Here is a 17,148-nt window from a genome sequence, read left to right on the forward strand (position 1 = left end):
TTCATTTAACCAGGGGAAAGGCTGGTGCTTCTTTCTTTCTTTCGTAGTGAGGCTGACTACTTTCTCATTCATCGTTGAGCCGCTTTGTGGAGGTGTGATTGGCAGGTAAGGAACAGAGCCTGTTTCACACCGAGGGCTCGAGGACTTTGGTACCCTCCAGGCCACAGATGTTCATCGCCTCAGGAGGTTTCCTCCCGCCAGTATTTCCATCCTTGTTGATATTGTTGTTATGTGTGGTTAGAATACTTAGTCGCAGATGTATCCTCTTAGCAGTGCCGTTCCCCGTGTGTTCTGTGCTGTAACACTGGACATCCAGAAACTGACGCAGCTTGCGTAACTGAAACCTGACACCCGTGAATGGCGATGCCCCACCCCCTCCTCGCCCCGACCCTGCCCACCCCTCCTAGCCCCACCCCCTTATCGCCCCAGCCCCGCCCCACTCCCTCCTTGCCCTAGCCCTGGCCCCCACCATGCCACTCTCTGCTTATGGCCACACCTAAGTGAGACCATAATGTATTTTAACCATATGTACTTCTCGGTCCTGGCGACATGTATTTCGACAGGCAGAACTAGCTGTCTCAGTTATAGCTGTCTCTTCGAAGAGACATTGAATGTATTTGCTGTTCTGTGCTAGACATTTTGCAAAAACCATTACTTAAGAAGGAGAGAATTGATCACGATGAGATATGAGTATCTTATTATCTTCCAGTGGAATAAACAGCAAGCTAATAGACTATATTGTACGAGCAAGAAGATGACAATTAGTTGGACTCCTGCAGGGGTGAGCAGGATGTTGGGTATGTTATGTAATTATTTCACAGCTGCTCGGATGATCCCAAATGTCTTGGGAATCTTGTCTTAGAATGTTCTTCAAGAATTAAAACACATTCTTTTCAATACGCATTTGCAAACGAATCTTACACAGATGGGTTTGGAATTCGGGAAAATGTCATGTGTCATCTGAAAACAATTCCATGAGGGGAAAAGGGTGGGGAATACGATCCAGAAATAATCAGTCTTTCGTATGAAGAAACGGAGCTGTGTTTGATGTCACCACGGGCCATCGGAGGTCGAGCCACCGTGTTTGCACAGTCATCGTTGCGCTGCCCAGTCAGCAGAGCTGACCCACGGGGACAATGCCTGCGTGTTCGGAGCTCTCCCCGCCCCAGAACCAGGGGACTTTAGACAGAACCAGCAGGGGCCACGGAGGTGGTGTTGTCTAAGCCTCTTGTTTTAGATGAGGATACAGAAGCCTGGGGAGGCCAGGTGGCTTGGCACGGGGCAGGGGGGTGGGTCAGGCTGCAGTTCTGAAGAGGAGCGGAACACACACACACACACACACACACACACACACTCACTCACTCACTCAGTCGGGCAGGGACCGGTGCAGGAGCCGGAGGCCCGGCTGCAACGGATGTCTGCTCTGTGGGTCGATCCGCGCGTGACAAAGCTGTAGCTAAGAAATGGGTGCAGACTGGCGCGTGGGTGTTTCCCAGACGTTAGCTGTTGTAAACGACGCCCCAGTGAATACGGGTGCCCATAGCTGTTTCACTGGTGTTTCGCGTGTGTTTGAATACATCCCAGAAGTGCGCTCGCTGGATCATAAGGCGTTTCCGTTTTCGATGGTTTTGAGGAAACTCCGTCCTGTTTTCCACAGTGGCTGCCCCGGTCTGCATTGCCACCCACAGGGCCCGAGAGGTCCACTTTCTCCAGGTCCTCACCAGCACTTGCTGTGTGTATGGGTTCATTGGCAGCTGCGTCACGGCTTCACAAAGCACCTGTGAATGACCGGGACAAGTAGCCTCATAGTTATTCTCCACCAAAAGTAGCAAATGTGATAGGCACGGGTGCCGTGTGGGGCAGCACAGGCTGTGTATGCACCTGCGTGGGGTATGTGGAGCTCCAGTTCCGATTCAACGTCTCAGCTGAGTCCTGTGCGTGGGCATGAGCTCCGCCCTGAGGGCCACTTCCCCGCGACACAGTTGAGCTTCCCACCAGGAAACTCGCCTTGGACCCAGAACAGTTCAGAGGGCCGCTTCCAGACTCCCGGGCTAGCCTGCCGCGTTTGGAGCCCTCTTTGCTCACACCACACGCAGGGCACGCTGTCGCCACCCTCCTGGTGGAACTCGGGTCGGCACGGAAGCTCGGGGTCCAAAGCCCAGGATGCCTGCAAGTCCGTGGCGTGGCCCCGGGGGTGAGGAGCGCAGCCGGCCGATCACTTGCCTCCCTCTGATGTCGTGGGGGTCTGCTAGGGACTCCTGCCAATGGCCTGCATTCCGAAACCAGCGAGTGCGACTTGGTTTCCCCGGCAACAGCTCCCACGCCTTAGCAGTAACAGGAAGCAGGTGCAGGCGCACTGTCTCTTTCGCTGCCAATCGTTTCGGAGAGGACTCGTTCCTCTGGTTTCTGCCTTTCTCGAAAAAGGCTGCTGAGGTTTGTCAAGCATTCAAGACCTTGCTCTTGAGGTATCACCTCTGGACCCCGTGAAATCCACGGCAGGAGAGCCCACTACTACCACCCCCTTTCCCCCTCCCTCCAAAAAACAGTGCACCTGCCTAAACCATCTGCAGCGCCCAAGCGGAATAAATTTCCCTTGCACTTGACTCATGCAACAGAATTCCCCTGGGTGGAGCTGGATTCTTCAAGCCACACATCCGTGGGATGTGGCCAGCTCTTCCCCAGCTAACGTGCACCGTTGGCCCCAACGTGCACTGACACCCGTGAGACCCTCACACGGATGAGCTCATCTCGGGAACGTGGAAATGCAGAGCGTCGGGCCCCAAGGTAACCGGCCGGCAGAACTGTGGGATGTGTGCACAGGACGCACGTAAGCTTGCTTCTCTCCTCAACTTTCATCTGGGAAAGAGGTCCATCCGGAGAGGGACACAAGGGCGATACGCTAAATGGGCGATCTGTTTAAGGATCTAAACACAGCGCTCGTGCCTACCTACGGTTGAGATACGAGCGTGAGCTCCCGCTGTGTGGAGCTGCTTGTAGGGGTGAACCTGCCTTCCTGAGCCGCCCACGTCCAAAGCCAGAGGGGCCTGAAGTGCGGGCGTGGACAACTTGGCTCCGTGGCTTACGCTCTCCCACTCGGAATCTCTGTGTGGGATTGTCTGGATTCTGGAGGAGAGAAGGGGCCCTTTCCTAACATCCTCCGCCTTGAGGACAGTCTCCTTTATTGCCTCACCTTTGACCCCTTGTCTGACCTCATCAACCCCCGTCAGGTGCATCTTCCTGCCCTTCTACGGGCGTCCGCTGGAAGAAGTGGCTTTCGTGCGGCCCAATCTGAGAATGTTTTCCACACGTTCAAAAGGAAGAAAAGCGGAAGGCAAGACTGAAGGAAAGGAAGAAAAATTGGGGAGGAAAAAGGAAACAAAGACCACCACAGATTTCAGGCAGCCCACAAGACCTAAACCGAACACTGGCCCTGGACGGAGTGGCCTGCGCTCCCCACCTCCCACTCTGCACCCCACAAAACCAAAGTGCCAGAACCACCCTAAGCAATGGAAGCCCAGACCCAGTGACATTGTGGAGAGGGAAGGATCTGACATGTGCTAGGAACTGATCCTCTTTAATACAAGAGTAAACAACCGGAATAACCTGTTACTGGGTGTGGCTTTGCTATTACCTGTCAGGAGTCTTTGAGAATGCGTCCATTTTTAATATAACTCTTCATAAGAATGCGTATTCTGAGTGTGATTGTAGCGGTGGTTACATGCGATTTACCACATTCTCTCTCGCGAGCAAAAATAAAAAGGGTTTTCTGCACGCACTCCATAGCCACAAATCGGTCACTTAAAAACCCGTTTGCCAGAACGGAAATAAAAGGTCTCGACGTTCTGGACCGTGCAGATTGAAGACCGGCGAATCCTTGGGTTGTCTCTCACATTGGCTGGTGGTTTTGGTGACCTGACACGGCAGGGCGCCGGCCCATGTCAGACGGCAGCCAGCTCGGGAGAGAGCAGAGGAGGACCCTGCCCTCCTGTCCCGCCGAGGGGGTCAGGCTAAAAGAGGACCCAGGTGGGCATTCAGGGGGAATGTGCAGGTGAGAGATGCCAGTGGGGCGCACGCTGGGGGCCACCCACAGGGGGGTGCCTTCCTGGGTGTTGAACATGATCCGTAGTGAATTCCTGGTATTACTGACAGTGTCCGTCCCTTCATACTTTCGTATCGACTGTGCGGCTAGCAGGTGACAGACATCTTGCATCTGTGGGCACATCTGTGCCAACCCAGACAACCGCCTGTCTGTCACAGCTCATCCTGCACTGTCCCTGATCCCTCCGCATAGTGACGCGGGGACTCCGTTCTGCCCCTGTGTCCAGCCATGTCATGGCCTCACATTTCTTTGAGGGGGGGAAATGCATCAATTGGGTTTTAAAAAAATTAATAACTGGCCCTGGCCCGGCTGCTGAGTTGCTTGGAGCGTCAGCCCGTGCACCGAAAGGTTGTGGGTTCAATTCCCAGGCAAGCACATGCAAGAAGCGACCAGTCATGTTTCTCTCTCACGTCGATGTTTCTCTCTTTCCCCTTCCTCTCTCTCTAAAACCTATACAACAATGAGGGCTTAAAAAATAATCAGTTACTCTTTCCCCTTTGACTGGCTCTCACTTTCCTTCCTTCCCGTTGTGTGTGGGTTTCACGTCGTGTACATGCCAAACGCCTAAATTATGTTCCATCCCACCTTGTACGTTGGAGCGCTGTATGAGACAACAGTTCAATGTCTACACGCGGATGTGGCTAGTGCGTGTTAATTAATGGAAGTCCACGTGCGCCTAGTCAACACACACGCAACGGCAAAGGAGCCTTCCAGGTGGAATAAATTCCACCCCCCTTCGGGGGACGTTTCATTTTGTTCACCGATGGGTGGTGTGTCCTCTTTTTGTCGTTGCTCTTCCTCCTTCCCTTTTAAAAAGCGGCTTCTGAGGGGCAAGGCCGTGGCCTTGGACCTGAGGGGGCGGCGCCCGTTCGGCTGGACGCCCACACTGCGGTGCGGCAGGCAGGACGCAGGTGCACCCGGCCCGTGGGGTGCGCGCTCATTAACTGGACATTGATTTCAGCAGCACGCAGCACCTGCCTCAGGCTTCTGTTTTGAAAATAAGGATGCCGGCACTGTGGTTTATTTATTGACGAGCGGGGCCCCCGAGGGGAATTTCTGACCCGGGTCAAGGAGGCGCGCTGCGGTCCTGGGGCTCAGAGGTCAGGCCCTGTCTCCTGCAGATGACCTGAGGTCGTTCGGCATCGCTGGTGGTGTGCTCCTGTCTCCCTCGACCGACTCGGCCTCAGCGGCAACCTGCCCACCGCGCTGTGATTTCTCAGTTCTGTGGCCCACGTGCAAACTGCCCGCGTTAAGCTGACATCTCATTCTCCTAAGACTTGCAGAGTTGGGGCCCTGGCTCAGTTGCTTAGAGTTTCGTTCCCATGGGCCAAGGTTGTGGGTTCAATCCCCGGTCAGGGCACATACAAGAATCAACCAATGAATGCCTCAGTAATTGGAACAAATCGATGTCTCTCTCTCTCTCTCTCTCTCTCTCAGTCTCCCTTCTTCTCTCTCTGAAGTCAATAATGAAACAACAACAAAAAAGACTTGCAAGTTGGTGTGTGTGTACCAACACACATTAATGCTTAATCTGGACACTTTCACGTGTTCTAATTGATGAGAAAATAAAGTCTTAGAACAATAAGGCATGCTGTTCGTAATGGCTCCAAAAGACAACTTAAGTGGAAATAGTTTGTAAAGTAACCAACACGTGCCAATATATGTCAATAGAACTGAAAAATAAAATGATATGATATGAAAGAACAGCGCGTCGATGATTGCAAGGGGTGCATCCTGCGATCTTGGCCAACGAGCAGGCTGCTCTTGGCGGCCATACTGTAACCCAGGAAGAAGGTCCTGACCCCGCCCCCGTGTTTTGTCAGCATCCGGGTCGTCCAGCTCATGAAGGATGCTCCCTGCGGTGCGTGCGGAGCAGAGAACAGAGCAAAACGGAAAAGGCACAGCACGCCGAGGAACGAGGCCTGGGTTTCAGCCAGCACCGCGGTGAACCTGCGCATCCATCCCATTCGCGCAGGGCCGCTTCGATGCCTCAGCCAAATTCACAGTCCCGGCCGGTGGTGCAGTTCTCAGGTCTCCTGTGAACCGGGGGCGGCGCTGTGAGGTCGCTGTGCCCTGTGCGGTGGGAGGTGGGAGGGAGTCCAGCTCCCAGACACCCCACCAGGCCCAGTGTAAGAACCGCAAGCAGGGAGCGGATAGAGAGTGGAATTCCAGACACCACAAGTCCGTCGGGAGTGAACACAGCCTTTCTCCCTGCTTGTCCACGGCTCCTTCTCGGGAAGGCGTGTAAGCACGGCGTGTTCCACGGGGAAGCGGTCACCAGCCCCCCGGCCACTCTCCCCTCGACGCAGCAGGCAAAGGTCGCTGCACGGAACTTCCAAGACTGCGCCCCCTGTGGGCGGGGGCGCAAGTGGATGCCCGATTGCCCTTCTTGGCATTAAGGTCTTGGGCCTTTGAGACCAGTGACGCAAGTAGTCAGCCACGTGTCACCTGGGTGCGAGCTGGGGAACAGCGGCGTGTAAAGCCTACGAGACGCGCACCCCAAAGTGCTGGGGAAGGCTCTCCCGCGGCAGAGGGAAAGGGCTGCTCATCTGCTACCAGATTCAGGCTACGAATGTGCATTATTTAAATGCTCCTTGCCATTTGAATGCAGAACATTCCTGGGAACGAGGACTTGGGGGTGTCCAGCATGCGTAATGGACTCCAGGTGATAAAATATATATCATCCCACATAGAAATGTATCCATGGAAATTCAGCATTGGGATTCGCTCACTTCCCTCAAAACCCTTTGTGTGTGTAAATTTTAATGAGACAATATATCCTTGCTGAGTGGTTTATATTCAGCTTGTATGCAGTATGCTTGGTGTCTTCGTATCACGCTTGCTTCATTGCATTGAAAATATTAGAATTGAATATAATATTCAAATATATGGAAATTGATTGTATTTTACTAGTCTGTGACCCATCATCTCTATTTTTAAAAATTAAAATCTTTGTTTTTATTTTTTAAGGCCTGCAGTGACATTGCCAAATAATTGATAGAATCTAGGGTTTTCCTTTATTTATTTCTTTAAAAAATGTTTAAGAGGTGTTGTTTATTTATTTTTAGAGAGGGGAAGGGAGGGAGAAATCGAGGAAGAGAAACATCGATGTGTGGTTGCCTGCCTTGCGCCCCCTACTGGGGACCTGGCCCACAGCCCAGGCCTGTGTCCTGAACCGGAATCACACTGGCAACCCTTTGGCTCGCAGGTCAACACTCAGTCCACTGAGCCACACCAGCCAGGGCCCCATGTCGGTTTCTATTGGTGACTGGGGAGTACCGGGAGCAGCTGGGGGAGTGGAGACGTGCGGGCTGGGGAGTACAGGGAGCACCTGGAAAAGGGGAGAGCACGGGGTGGGGAGGACAGGAAGCATTTGGGAAAGCGGAGGCATGGACTTGGGAGCAGCAGCCGCAGGTCTGGCGGAGACACACACAGCCCGTTACAGAGTTGGATTCACCCCCCCACCACCACACACGCCTTTTAAAGGTGAGAAAACCAACACCCGTATCTTCACCTCTTGTCGTGTCTGGAAAACAGTGCTAAGAATGCCACTTCCATGCCCCTGGGGTTCAGTGCCGTCCTGCGTGGAAGTCACGAGTCCTGTGACCAGCCCGCGGCATGCACTGAAGTGGGAGTTCCTCGCCCGTCCAGGGCTGCACGATGCACCTGGCACAGCGGCCTCCCCGCCTCGTTTTCGGTGGGAATTGCAATGAGCGGGAAAGGTGGGACTGGGAGCCTGGCCCCTCCCCACACAGGGGTCCTGAGGGGGAGTCCTGCCCCATATGACTCTGCTCAGCTCAGCCCTGCACCGTGGGTACTGCTGGCGGGCGTCTTGCCTGCAGCGTGACACGGGTGATGCACCTTGGGTCTCGTGGAGCCCGGGGCCCCTTGGAAACCCAGCACGAGGTTGCAGGATACACAGCGGCTAGGCTGTGGTTTGGCAGAGCGGCGCCCATTTGGAAAATACGCATTGCGAGCCAGGCCTCCCTGCCCCCCACCCCGGATTTCTCCGTGGTGATGCGAGACAGAGCCTGACGGCTGCAATAGGCAACCTTCTCAAACAAGGAGAGAAAAGAAGGCAAGGCTTTTGTAGATTGTTTCACAGTGTGTTGCATTCAGGGAGAAGGTTTCGTTTTATGGGGAGGACGGATGGTTTCCAAGCCCCTTGGGAAGCCGAGACTGCCCCGGGCCACGTCTCCTTGGAAACACGTGGTGACCACAACAGTGCCACACCCTGAGAGGTGTCCTTGCCTGTCACTTTATCACCCTCGCCATCACGGTCTCGAAGCAGCGACATCACCGCCAGACGCCGGCGAGACCGGCCTGGGGTGTGCTCTCTGGGCAGCGAACCCGCATCCCACGGTGCGCGTTCCTCTCTGACGGCCAATAAACCACACTGGGGTCACAAAAGAGTTGAAACACGTGTGTTCATAGCTGATATTAATTGGTAGTCAAAGCTGGACCAGGAGGACATGGTAGGAAGGGAACTCACAGGAAGACGTGTTGCAAAACTCAGAGTCAGCGCATTATGTTACGCCTGGAGAAAAAAGAAAATTGTTCATCACCACAAGAGTTATATAATGTGAATGGCCTTGCTCGGTTCCCCGGCTTCCTCGGAAAGGCGTTGTCCTGACCTTCCCGCTGCCGTCACAACATGCCCTCTGTACATCTGCTTCCTCGGGAATGGGTGAGGGTGTTGTTTGTTTTCTTGTGTTTTAGTGGCGTCGTGGGTGTGTTCTCCTAGGGGAAGAGGATGGAGACAGACTCTTCCCACCTAATCCAAACCGGATGCAGGGGTCACAGTGAATGACCCCCTGCACGACCCCCTGACCCGTGTGGCTCGGTCCGTTGGGCGTCGTCCTAAAAAGCACAAGGTCACCGGTGCGATTCCAGGCTCCGGCACTGGCCTGGTGTGCGGATTCTGTCCCCAGTCGGCACCCAGACCAGGGGCAACCGATGGGCGTTTCTGTCTCGCATCGATGTTTCTCTCCCTCCCTCCCTCCTTCCCCTTCTCTCTATAAAACTAAATAAACAAAACCTTTGCACAAAAATCTGCCACTTAAAAAAAGGAACCTGCATGACACATGTATTTCCCTAACAAACATAGTCATAACATTAACTACAACTTAGCTCTCGCTATAGGTCATCTGCTTTGTAATTCCATAAATCCTAGCAACGATGGCACAATTCACGTATTTTTTAAAAGATTTTATTTATTTATCTTTAGAGGGGAAGGGAAGGAGAGAAGGAGAGAAATATCACTGTATGGTTGCCTCTGGTGTGTCCCCTGCCGGGAACTGGCCTGCAACCCAGGCATGTGCCCTGACTGGGAATCGAACCGCAATACTGTGGTTCGCAGGCCCACGCTCAGTCCACAGAGCTACGCCAGCCAGGGCAATTCACGTATTTTTTTTTTTATCCCTATTTGGCCGTGAGGAAACTGGCTTTTCTGAGCTGAAGGCCTTCGTTCCTTCTATCAGTTAGAGGTCCTTAAGGTGCCGAGAGGGCTGCAAGCACAGAGAAACCGTTCCTTCTCCCTCCGAGTCTGGCTTAGCCCCAAGCGTCCACGCGGCCGATGCAAAGGCCCGCACTTCCCGCGGGTGGACAGGCCGATGCCTTCGCAGGCGTGCCCGCTCCTGTCTCTCAGGAAAGTCTGCACTTCCGTGAGCTGACCCTGTTCACGGCAGCCCACTGACAGGGGGCCGTCTGGGTCTTGGGGTCTCCACACTCCACAGGGCCCCCAGAGCATCAGGAGACGTCTCCATGCCTCCACCCGCGCCCCCCCCCACACACACATCTCTACTCTTCGCAAACATTTACTACACACACACACACACACACACACACACACACACACACGTGCGAGTTTCCTTTTGGAAGAAGGAATTGCTTTGGGCAAGAGCTCCAGGTGAGGAAAGGTGCCTGAATCTATATCCTGCAGATTCACCTGCTTCCTGGTAAGGACCGCCACCTGCCCGCCCCAGGTGAGGTGCGGCTACGTCCTGCCATCCTGCCTCTCACTGTTACAAGGCTCGCCCCACCCCACCTGGGGATGGCATTGGCCGAGCTGGGTCGTCTCTCCCTCCAGGGTTCAAGATATAAATAACCTGAATGTTTGCCTTCGAGGCAGGGATTTGCCTCTTCGCATTTAAATACAAAATTTAGAAATAGAAAGAATACATTCTCAAGGGCTAATTGTGGGGGGAGGGAATGCTTTGCTTTCAAGACCAATATTTCTGCTATGAACTGAGTTCTACTTGGCTAGTCAAAGCCCCAAACTCGACCGTGATCCCCCGAGGTTTTCAGTGTTCATCCTGTCCGGTTGGGGGTGGGCGAGGGCAGGTGGCAATTGCCTTCAGACCAAGGCTGCGCCAGAAAGCATTTCAAAAGCTGAAAACTGGGTGCATGCAGGTGGCTGGAACTACGAAACAGAGGCGAACGAGGTGCTTCTTGGTGGGATGATCCAGAAAATCCGCAGCAGACACACACTTTTCTGTACCTTTGTTGCTGTAGAGGTTGAAACGAGGAGCTTTTTTGGAAATAGTTTTCTGTGACTTTTTCTGGATTCCAAAAGACAAGGGATTTATCTGAGAGGAAACGTCACCAAAGATTTACCGAACTCCTTAAGGAGCCACTTCAAATGTTTTGAAAGGGTCAAGATGACAAATCAAAGTGTTGTTTTGGTGTTTTTTTTTGTCTTGGATCGCCATTCTCTTTCAGTCAGATTTTCTTATTTGGATATCATCTCCCAAATTAAGGACGAACCCCTTTTTTTTCCCCCTGTGGTTTGGAATTGTTGCCAGAGGAAAGTTTCATTTTTTTTTAAGTGTTTCAAGACATTTTCACAATCCCAAGCTAGGTAAACTGATAGAATTTATGTCAATATAAACGTCGACAATCCATGTGTTTCCACAACGGCATTTTTCACCGAAGGGATCCTGACAGGAAGCAGAGGTGGCTCGATGCAATGGGAAGGAAAATTATGTGCCTCCCGGAGTTCACGCTGACGGGTCTGCAGGATGTTTATTTAACAGGAGGCTGTTGTGCCGTGCTGTCCAGCAGGAAACTGGCCTGGTGCGGCTTGTAACTCCCGGCGAGGTCCCGGGGAGCCATTGCATACAGACGTCTCATGGAGCACACAGACCCAGAAACGCCAGGCTCTCGCGAAACGTCCACACTCGCCTTTCCTTTTCAGCTCGCTGGAGATTTACGGCTCTGGGATGCAAAAGCAGGAACAGCAACCGCATTGCCGCAGTGACCTGTGTGAGAAAAACACACAGGGTACTGGGTTGAGCGCGAATGAGCTCACCTTCTCCCCTGGCAGGTGTGCAGAGCCCTCAGCGTGGTCCTGCCCCCGCCGTCTGCCCAGGGGGCCTGCGGCTGACTTCAGCACTCCAGCAAGCAGACCACAGACAAAACCTGCCGAAGAAAGAAAGTGGACAAGCTCTCCTCCGGGAATTGCCCCGTTCTTCCCTGGATGCACCAGGGAAATGCATCCTCGCCATTTTCAGTGTTAGGCAACAGTGGGCGTGTCCTTGTGGGTGTGATCTTAAGAATATAACATTCTCAGTGCTTCTAGTTTAGTAAAATGCATGCAGTTAGCCCTGGCTGGTGTGGCTTAGTGGATTGAGTGCCAGCTTGTGAACCAGCACTTTGCTGGTTCAATTCCCAGTCAAGGTATATGCCTGGGTTGTGGGGCGAGTCTCCAGTAGGGGGCGGGCAAGAGTCAGCCACACATTGATGGTTCTCTCCTCTATTTCTTCCTCCCTTTCCCTCTCTCTAAAAATAAACAAAATTTTATTTTAAAAAATTAAATATATGCAATTAAATGAAGAATAAATTATGCAGTTCTCCGTCTCTCTGTAGACGGGAGAGAATAGGAGGCCCTATTCCTATGTTTAGATTTAAAAAAAGTTTATAGAAACAGAAAGAGGCCGCACGCAAGTCCGGTTTGGAGTGAACGCGGCCCAGATCGGTTAGTGCTCTCGTCCTGACCTTTGTGGGAAACGCGAAAACTGTCGAGTCATATCCCACGGGAATTTGCGTCTGTGTGAAAGGCCCTTCTCGTGTTTGGGCGCCCGGGTACGGACCGAGGTGGCGCGCACGCTGGTTGAAGGCAGTCAGGGCTTCCGTGGGCAAGTTAGGTTCACAACTACAACAGCCTGTTGCGTGCCCTGTTCCTTTCCCAGATTCGGTCCTGGCTCCCGGTGCAGGGCAGGGGTTTGGGACGGTGAGGAGGGGCGGGGGGGCCAGATGTCCCTACAGCCGGGCAGAGAGGCGGCAGCGGGCGCCTTGCACGGAGTCTGCGTGAGGCTGTAGAGAGTGACGGACAAATGGGAAAAGCCCTCCTGCCCTCTTGCCGTCCCTGATTGAAAGGGGAACCAGAGGGTGCAGTCAAGTGTACCTTAAAGGTCAACATGGTGGCCGGGGGAGGTGCCGTGCCGGGGAGTGAGGCCTGCCAGTCTAGCAGGGAAAAAGGACGGCATTGGCTGGGGAAGCTGAACCCTTAGGAGTGCACCGACATTTGCCTCCAGAGAGTTCCACTGAGGGAAGGCAGACTCGCCCCTCTCTTTGTCTGGGAGCTGCAGCACAGGCGTGGGGGCCAGAGTGCTTGTGGACCGGCAGGCCCTGGAAGCCGTGTGGCTTGGTGGGCAGCAGGCCCTGGGCCCGGCCGCTGGCAGAGTGGACCCCCTGTACTGCAGTGGTCAGCAGGGGCCAGCAGAAGCCCCAGGACCCCGGCACAGCGTGGCAATGGTGGCACCAGCCCCACACTCAGTCTCCAGGGAGCCGGAAGCCGGAGAACCGTCCACCTAGCAGCAGCCCCACCGATAAGGAGGGAGCGGGGTTTCTGGGCAGGGTGTGGGGGTTCAGTCTGTTTCGGGAACAGATGAGGGTTTTTTTTTTCTGTGTTTTGTGGGAGAGACTGGCCTGGAGTCAGGGAGTCTCACGCTCCCCCAAATTGAGCACCATGTAAGTAAAGACCCCCTTTTCTTCTCCACCAGCCCTCGTCTTCACAACACCCCTGCATTCGGATATGCCTCCGAGATGAACTTGGGCGACGGACCCCATTCACCCCGTGCCTCCGTGCATTGCACGCACACTCAAACCCACCCCTGTGCCTTGATGTATAATTTAGTCAAACACGTGGTCGGGGGAAGGAGCTACCGTTCACTGGGCTACGATGACACCGGGCGGCTTCTCTACGACTTTTAACCCCTTCGGGTCTGCAAGCAGGAATGAGCGTGCCGCCTAGCACGCCGTCTCTCTTCCCGGTCTGGAGGACTGGTTCGCAATGCTGGGCACGTACTCGAGTTACCTGGGGACCCTTTCCAGCTCCACCCCCATCTGCCTGAGGTCATTGCTCTTCCTAAGAGGCCCCCCGGGGGGTCAGCGCCTGACCCAGGGTCAGGCCAATCACCAGAGGCGAAGGTTCAAGAGTCCATCTGAAAGTGTCCCATCCATCTGAGACCCCAAATCACGTTCCTGCTTTCCCAGCAGTGACGAACTCACTGTCCCCGCTTTCTTCCTCGAACCCACTTCCATCCGACATAAAAGGGCAGTGGCATTTCTCTCCGCCGAGGAGGCAACTTTTGGATCCCACCCACTTTCCTTAACACACAAAGTCCATTTCGTCGGACGAGACAGATTTTTCTCGGCAGGCTCGCGAGGCACGCACCAGTCCTATGGAATATCATCGCCTGCGTGAGTAACATGATATTGACGGCCTGTGGAGTGGATCGCTTCTGTAATATTAAGGTTGAAGCCAGCCTAAAGCAAATGCCTCCACCTGTGGGCAATGTGCACACATACGCTACACGTCCTTAAAATGCATTTAAGGAACCGTGCGTCTCTTACGTGGTCTGTCACCCTCAGGGGCATGCACACGTGGTAAGAACGGCATAGAAATACACAGGCAGATGTGCAAAGTGTGTGTGTGTGTGAACCCGGTGAGCCAGTCTGAATGGACTCCAGGGGGGCACGGAGGCCAGTTTCCTCCCCGTGTTGCATGTTGGAGACTGGAGCCTTCCGCACACTGTGCAGTGTCGGAAAAGCGGAGACACAGGGCCGCTGCCCGCAGCAGCAAGGGTGGTCGCGAGGTGAGGCGAGGGACTTAAAAGAATGGAGAGGACCATAAGCTCTGCTGGCAAATGGCAACGATATTCAAGGAACTGCTGGCTTATATGCAGAACTGCAGTGGCCTGAGAACAATGTTGTTTTACAAAAGTTTGTACACTCCCGAAAGCTATCAAGAGGGCAAGATGTTCTCATATCCTGAGAACATGAGCCCACAGATAACAGTGTCCTCATGACTATCACTTTCTTGGAACATGACGCCTATGCCAAGATCTTGTTCTTTCCTTCAAGGCTGAGAAGGAGAAGGTCCGGAAGATGTCAAGATACCCGCCGGCTCCAGGGACCAGAAACCAAGTCCCTCCACCCTTTTCACAGTGGGGGCTCTGTCCTTGGTCCCCTGCGGCCTGGCGGGCTCCCACAACACAGGTACCTGCTTGTGGGCACTGCTAAAATGGAGCACGTTACGGATCCAGGCGGCCCAGGGCGGGGCGGTCGGGGAGGTTAAGGTTGCGGACTATTGATGCAAAGTCCGGTCCAGCAGCATGGAGAGTGAGAGGTGCGGGTTTCAGCAGCCTGACGTCTATTTGGCCAGAGTTCAGCACCCTCTCCGCAGAGTGAGGTGCGTCTTCCGACATTTCCCAGGCCTTCCGAGCCGCTCACTCTGGCCCGGAAGAGTAGGCTGTTGGAATCCCCCTGGCAGCCTGGGACACGGTTCCTTTTTCTTCTTAAATGAAAAATGCATGGTTTGTTTTATCTTTTTAGGCCAAAAAAAAAAAAAAAAGAATCAGCAAAGTCCAGTGAGCAGGCTTCAGGAGACTTTATTACTGAATCAGTATGTACAAACACTAACGTGAAAATAAGCAGTCACAGAATCTCAGGCTATGTACAATACATTTTGGGGTGGTTGTTTTTTTTACAATTTTTTTTACAAGATTACGTCTCTAAATAACATGTCAGATACACACATAGAAATCACATTTTTATCACATACATAAATAAATACGGGCTTTCAAAGGTCCCTAGAATGGACGTGAAGTCCACAGACGGTGTCGACGCGAATGTAAGCCGTTTGTTATCTGAGCTCCATAATGGAAGGAAGTACATAAAATTAGTTACCTTACATGTAGACGTCTTCTGCTAATCGTGTGTCTCGCTTGCCAGCGTCTTCCGGAGAAGCCCCGACTCAGCCTGTCATGCCGCACCCCATGGCGTCCCCGGGAGGTTTAAAGTGCGGGCACGAGGCATGGAGCGTGTGCCTCGCGGTCTCCACGCGAGAGTCTGTGAGAAGACGGACAGACGCCTGGGGTCGTGGCAGGAAGACTGTGTGCCCGTGTCAGAAAGGACGGACAGCAGCCCGTCGTCCCCACAGGTGACCGTGGCAGGTCTGCACAATATTCCTCTTTGCTCTGGCGTCGTGCACACACAAGTTACAAGTGCAACCTATCAGGCAGGTTTGTCAGTGGACAGAAAACACACAGTTTGGGGCTTTGACGTCCCACGTGGTAAGCTCCCAGCTGTTTTCCCTGCCCCGCAGTCCTCCTACAGGGCAAATGCTTTTCTCACCGTTAGGATGCAGGGGTATCGGCCCCCCCAGGGGGAGGAGGGTTGGCAACCTCTGGAGGTGTCTTCATTGTCACACCTTGGGGGGGGGGTGCTTCCTGGCTCTGGTAGGCGGAGACCAGGGGTGGCGCTTACCACCTCACCAAGTACAACACCGTCCCCACAATGCCCAGGGCCATCCCCACGATGTCCGGGACCGTCCCTACAACCCACAACACTGTCCCTGCCATGGACACCAGTCAGCCCCCGCCCCACGTCAGTCAGCGGAGCCGCGGTGAGAACCCTCGCTGCAGACTTGGTTGCCAGTTCTGTTAGGTGTCTGTGAGGCTGCAGTCGTCCCGTTGAACTTGGAATTCTGTTGGGGGAACACGGGACCTGTCCTGACTGCGCTGCCTCTAGCGTACCACAAGAAAACCGTGAAGGACCAGAGAGGGTGGGCATGAGATTAGGAAAACTGCCCCACGCGGCCCTACCTCAGAAGACACGGACGGGCCAGTGGACCCACAGTAAAATGCTGAGGGTTGTCGGTGAAAAGCACGCCCACGGCTGCCCGGTGGATGGCGCCAGCCCCCGTACGTAATGCATCTGTGGTTTGATGGGCTCGATTTCCTTAAAGAGCAAGAGCCCGTCCCTGAAGATACAGGGTGGGCAAGAGCCAGTTTCCCGTCGTGAGGACGCAAACCCAAGTTCGTTCTTGTATCATTTCCCGTACGCGCTGTAAACCTGATCGTTGCCCCGCCCTGTATCTTTTTTCATATGAGAAATGCCTCTGATTTCAATAAAATGTATTCGAGGGTTAGCCATGAAAACTACGTTTTTATGAAAACATCAATTTTCATCCCTTCATGGGGGGGGACCCGAATTTTTACCATTCAAAACACGGCAATTATATATTTTTTTCTCATTGGAATACTATCGATGACTACTAAAATTCATGGAAGAAGTTTATGCTTCTTTTGTTGTGTAATTAGTAGTGTTTTCTTCCAGTCATAGCCATAAAATTTAAATTATTGACTATTCTAGCAACATTAGGTGTCCTCCTCAGTAAGAGGACCTTGAGATTTCCTAAGGAAAAGGTTCAAACCTGCATTAGAACTAAATGTATAGTTGCTCAGTGTCTATTACCCAGACGAAAGAAACATGATTAAATTTTATAAAATTAAACTTATAATAATATGTTGTATCCACGTACGCACGCCTGCATTGTAAACTATACAAGGATACAAAAATTTGCTGGCACAGATTCTGGGATTTGTTCGTGACGAATTGAGGGGAAAGGTGACCTTGCAGCTGGTCGTTGCCACTCTTCATTTCTGAAATCCTAGGCCTTAGAAATTCGGATGCTGGTCAGGACGGGGGGATACACTGTAGCTTGAGAGGCATGCTCTGTGCTGCGCACTCCAGGTGGGGTGCGG

At 53.3% G+C, this 17,148-nt stretch overlaps 1 long non-coding RNA gene across 1 annotated transcript; it reads left to right on the forward strand.

The window, feature by feature from the left end:
- Window positions 1-5,867: 5,867 nt before the first annotated feature.
- Window positions 5,868-16,308, forward strand: LOC118974336 (uncharacterized). The gene is made up of 4 exons (XR_005063875.1): window positions 5,868-5,877; window positions 8,513-8,521; window positions 12,485-12,487; window positions 16,230-16,308. It is a non-coding gene; the product is annotated as an uncharacterized LOC118974336 (long non-coding RNA).
- The last annotated feature ends 840 nt before the right edge of the window (window positions 16,309-17,148 follow it).

This window comes from Sturnira hondurensis, unplaced genomic scaffold (assembly GCF_014824575.4).
Source record: "Sturnira hondurensis isolate 20B ecotype Veracruz unplaced genomic scaffold, ASM1482457v3 Scaffold0019234, whole genome shotgun sequence".
NCBI lineage: Eukaryota > Metazoa > Chordata > Mammalia > Chiroptera > Phyllostomidae > Sturnira > Sturnira hondurensis.